General features: G+C 39.5%; 1 protein-coding gene across 1 annotated transcript in view; it reads left to right on the top strand.

Annotated features, from left to right (window-relative positions):
* Positions 1-5,717, top strand: part of LOC102263505 (zinc finger protein 14-like) — a 57,977-nt gene that overhangs the window by 463 nt on the left and 51,797 nt on the right. The gene's annotated exons all lie outside the window — the stretch shown is intronic.

Genomic DNA, 5,717 nt, shown 5'->3' with positions numbered 1-5,717 from the left:
GACAATTGTGACTCGGCCTGCGGGGCCGGTGCAGGGGCGGGGCTGTGGTCTGTGGGGTCGTCGCTCCTCTCTCCTCAGGGGGAACCGCCTTTTTATGAGTTTTCTTAAATGTTTGGGAAGCAGGGTCTCAAATCCTGGACCCTGGTCCCCCAAATTGGCCTTTACTGAAACTGGCGGTAAATCTCTGCATTTCCAGGTCCGTCCTGAATTCCCAAAGCCAGCTTTCCTCCTGAGTCACAGCATCATGACCGACTAGCCTCCGGGGTGCGTTTCAAACAGACTCAATATTTCGTATATTTTATTTAAAAAATTTTTTTAATTGTCTAAAGTATTACATATGTCTCCTTTCCCCCCACTGATCCCTTTCTCCCCCCATTTAAATTTTTTTTACGGAATAATGGCGGAATGCTCTTCCTTAGAGATTTACATTTGTCTGGATATTTTGCGTGAGAGGGAAGCCGAGAGTAACACCTAGAAGACTATGAAGTCCGCCTTCCTCTCGCCCGGGACCTTCCCTGGCACAGACACAGGGGAAGTCCTCTGGGGGGAGGGGGGTCCCTCTTTGGAAACTTTCCCGGGTGTTGTGCCCCGTCAGCACGGTCCCTTCCCTGGGCTGATCACTTTGAAAACACTTACTGACTTATTTAAATCTCAGTTTTTTGTTTTGTTTTTTAAATATACATATATATTTAATATATTTTAATTGATTTCAGAGAGGAAGGGGGAGGGAGAGAGATAGAAACATCAATGATGAGAGAGAATCACTGATGGGCTGCCTCCTGCGCTCCCCCACTGGGGATCTCGCATGTGCCCTGACCAGGAATCAACCCTGTCCTCCTGGTTCATAGGTGGACGCTCAACCACTGAGCCATGCTGGCCTGGCTAAGTCTCAGTTTTGTTTTTTGTTTTAAATTTATTTTATTGATTTTTTTTATAGAGAGGAAGGGAGGATGATAGAGAGTCAGGCCGACACTCTATCCACTGAGCTAAACCAGTTAGGACTGTTTTTGTTTTTTAAAAAAATATTTTTATTGATTTCAGAGAGGAAGGGAGAGGGGGGAGAGAGACAGAAACATCAGTGATGAGAGAGACTCATTGATTCGTTGCCTTCTTCACACCCCCACAGCCCACAACCCAGGCTTGTGCCCTGACTGTGAATCGAACCCAGGACCTCTTGGTCTGTGGGATGACGCTCAAGCCACTGAGCCACCACAGCCGGGCAAGTCTCAGTTTTTAATAGGAGTAAAATGTATATAATCACTAGAACGTGAAAGACAATATAAAAGAGTTCCAAATAAGCAAAAAGTAGAATTCGGAAAAAAAATTTTTTTTTTTTTAGTATTACGTTCCATTTCTAGAATTTTTCTCTCACTCTTCCTGAGCATGTGTAGTAAGTTTCTGAGGTTGTTTTATTTTGGGGAGTTTTAAAAAACAATCCCAGGGCTTAGCCTTGCAGAGCAGAATTGCTGAAGTAGATTCTAAGAAAAGCTCCTGAGCCCGGAAGTGGGGATGCAATGCAGGGCCTTGGGTGGAGGTTGGTGCTGATGCTCTGTCTGTGGTTGTGGTTGTGGTTGTGGATCCTTAGTCCCAGCCATTTCTAGATTTTATGTTGAGGTTTACATTCAGAGTATAATTTATAGACATTGAGAAGGTCTATGCCAGTGATGGTGAACCTATGACACGCGTGTCAGAGGTGACACGCATGTCAGAGGTGACACGCAAACTCATTTTTTTGGTTGATTTTTCTTTGTTAAATGGCATTTAAATATATAAAATAAATATCAAAAATATAAATCTTTGTTTTACTATGGTTGCAAATATCAAAAAATTTCTATATGTGACACGGCACCAGAGTTAAGTTAGGGTTTTTCAAAATGCTGACATGCCGAGCTCAAAAGGTTCGCCATCACTGGTCTATGCAGATCAGGTACTTTGTTGTCTCGTGGACAAAAGGTTTATGGATTTGGGGGTTCATTTGGATCAGAACTTAAAACTGAATCAGGCTGTGAGTTGCCTCACCTGTGAGAATGGAAGCCTCAGGGAGGGAGCGTTTCCATGCTTACAGGCGAGGGGAGGGTGTGGAGCTCCCAGAGAGCTCACTCCTGGGGCTGCTCAGGTGTCACCCATGTCCTTCCCCAGGGACTGACCCACTGCAGGGGCTTTATCTCAGCAGGGGGTGTCTAGACCCTTAGTGGAAACAGTCCATTTTCTGGGTGTGGGTTTCCTTCTGAACTGTAGGGAAGCAGCTGTGTACCTTTCTTGATTCCAATATTGCTGTTTACTTTCATTGGATTCCTTTCTCCATTGAATATTGCAGCTCTTTGAATCTAGATTTTATTAACACTTGTGCTTTTAATATGTAAGTTGATAGAAAGATACCGTATATATAAGGCAAGATAATTGTGGAACCGAATATAATTTTGGTTTTATTATGGAAGAGAGCCTGAAGAGGGGAGAAGGGTGTTTTTAAGTTATCAGGTGATTTTTCCATTTTTAGGTCAGTTTTTATATGTCCATGACTGTAAAGAAATTTGACATTTAAAAGAATTTCTATTTGAATGGATGTGAGGAAAAAGCAGTTGAATTTTTATTTTCATTGATGTAGTAAGAAAAACAACTAAAAAGGGTATATTTGAATTTTCTAGTTCATTTCAGGGCTTTATTGCAAACCCCTAATGCATTATAATATACTACTCAATCTCAAAAATATCCCAAGTGTAAAATACAGTGGACAAACTATTATAATGTCCCTTGGCTTTTTACCAGAAAGGAATCTGGGAATTTTTGATGGTTTGGAGCAGGGGTCCTCAAACTACGGCCCGTGGGCCACATGCAAATACAAATATTGTATTTGTTCCTATTTTGTTTTTTTACTTCAAAATAAGATATGTGCAGTGTGCATAGGAATTTGTTCGTAGTTTTTTTTTAAACTATAGTCCGACCCTCCAACGGTCTGAGGGACAGTGAACTGGCCCCCTGTTTAAAAAGTTTGAGGACCCCTGGTTTGGAGTTTTATATTTTTTAGTGTTTAAAGGATTACATCTTAGAGTAGTATTCTGTAGAGAAAAGTTAAAATTGGATTAATTTTAAAAAAGTAAAAATTAATTTAAAATAATGATTTCACATAGGAAATAATGGTATATATATATATATTTATATATTATATATTTATATAATTTCTCCTTATTTTAAATAAGTAGTGCATTGGAAGGAAGGCTGATTAAATTTCTAAGATAGAAATCAACAAGAAGACTTCCTGACCACATATCCTGGTCCATTGCAGTGCTGTAAGCTAGCCATCCACAGCACAATATTTCAGTCACTTCTGTATTACCCCCTATTTATATAAAAACAGGCCAGAGCTAATGCCTGTTTTTCTTACTTGGGTTTGTTCTTGTCATAAGTGGTCAGGCTCCACATGCTTGATATTTGTTTACTGAAAACTTAAGCCTCGCCCCTCCCTCTTCCCCTGTCCTTACCTGTCAGGCTGATAAGAACCAGGAGGCTCCTGCTCTGGGCCTGCTGCTTGCTGGGGAGCCCCTCCCCTGAGCTGTGCTGCCCTGTGTTGCATTGTTGACCTCACAGAGCCTGGGTTCTGTGCTCAGAGGACTTTGAGTTGGCAGCTTCAGTCATTCCTTGTTGTTTGGGAGCAGGAGTTTGAGAATGGAGCTCTCCGTACAGTTGTTTTGGTTGGAGTCCCTGTGTTTAGAGTGAAGGTGTGACTCAGGCTGGGTTCTCCTTAACATTAGGGTGAGTCTTGGTGGGGCAGGGGGGTGTACTAGGGTGATTGATTATACCCCATGAGTGAGGTGAGCCCATCAGATGGTCACTCCTTAAAGAGCAGGTATTTTCTTTCTCAGTTAAAAAAAAAAGTTTAATTTTTTAAATTAAAGTATAGTTGACATACAATATTATATTAGTTTCAGGTGTAAAACAGTGATTTTTACATTTATGTATTTTACAATGTGTTAACCAAAACAAGTATAGTAACCAACTGTCATCATATAAACTTACTGTAATATTATAGACTATTTTCCCTATGCTGTAAGTTACATCCCAATGACTTATTATGTAACTAAAAGTCTGGATCTCTTATTTATTTCTCTTTATCTTTTTCACCTATTCAGCCAAAACTCTTCTTTGGGGGAAGCTATCCATTCTATGTTCTTTGAGTTTGTTTCTGTTTTGTTTTGGTTGGTTGTTTTGTTTTTTTAGATTACACATATATGTGTAATTATATGGTATTTGTCTTTCTTGGTACGACTTTTTCACTTAGCATAAAATCTCTATCTTCACTCATGTTTATGCAACTGGCAAGATTTTATTATTTTTATACCGGAGTAATATTCCATTTGTCTCTGTGTGTGTATGTATGTATCACCTCTATTGTACATAATACTGTAATTAACATAGGGGTACAAATATCTTTTTGAATTAGTATTTTTGTTTTGGTTGGATAAATACCCAAAAGTAGAATTACTGATTCGAATGGTAGTTCTAATTTTAATATTTTTGAGGAACCTTCATACAGTTTGCTATAGTGGCTGCACCAAATTACAATCCCACCAACAGTGCACAAGGTTTCCCCTTTCTCTACATTCTTTTTTTTTTTTTAATATATATTTTACTGATTTTTTACAGAGAGGAAGGGAGAGAGATAGAGAGTTAGAAACATCAATGAGAGAGAAACATCGATCAGCTGCCTCCTGCACATCTCCCACTGGGGATGTGCCCGCAACCCAGGTACATGCCCTTGACTGGAATCGAACCCGGGACCCTTCAGTCCGCAGGCCGACGCTCTATCCACTGAGCCAAACTGGTTTCGGCTTTTCTTTACATTCTTGCCAACACTTGTTATTTGTTGACTTTTTGATCATAGTTATTCTGACAGGTATGAGGTGCTACATAGAGAGAACAGACTGATGGTTGCCAGAGGAGAGAGGGATTGGGGATGGGCAGAAAAGTTGAAGGGGGTTAAGAAGTACAAACTTCTAATTATAAAATAAGTCATGGGGGTGTAATATACAGCACAGGAAATAGAGTCAATAACTTTGTAATAACTATGTATGGTGACAGATGGTTACTAAAATTATTGTGGTGATCACTTTATAAGATATATAAATGTTGAATCACTATGTTGTACACCTGAAACTAATATAACATTGTTCCTGATGTTAGGGGAAAAGCTCTTAGCTTTTCACCATTGAGTGTGTAAGCTCTGGGTTTGTCATATGTTGTTTTGTATTATATTGAGATATGTTCTGTTTAGTTCCACTTTGTTGAAAGTTTTATGGATGTTATATTTTGTCAAATGATTATTTGCATCTATTGAGATGGTTATAAGATTTTTATTTTTCTTTTGTTGTGTTGTATTATGATTCTTGTTTTGTGGATATTGGACCATTTTTGCAATCCTGGAATAAATTTTACTGGATCATGGTATATGATCCTTTTAATGTATTGTTGAATTTGGTGTGCTAATATTTTTTGAGGATTTTTACATCTATGTACATAGATGGGAGATATCTACACTAATAAAAGAGAAACATGGTAATTAGCGTATGACCGCTACCCTTCCCATTGGCTAATCAGCATATCCTTATGCAAATTAACTGTGACCAGGGATGGCGGCCGGCAGCCAGGCAGCTGGAAGCGAACATGAGGCTTCCTTGCTTCAGTGACTGCAGACTCCAACTTCCCCGCCTCACTTGCCGGCC

Source organism: Myotis brandtii, unplaced genomic scaffold (genome assembly GCF_000412655.1).
Source record: "Myotis brandtii unplaced genomic scaffold, ASM41265v1 scaffold964, whole genome shotgun sequence".
Taxonomy (NCBI): domain Eukaryota; kingdom Metazoa; phylum Chordata; class Mammalia; order Chiroptera; family Vespertilionidae; genus Myotis; species Myotis brandtii.
The sequence above is the reverse complement of the archived record's forward strand: the minus strand, read 5'-3'. Positions and strand labels throughout refer to the sequence as shown.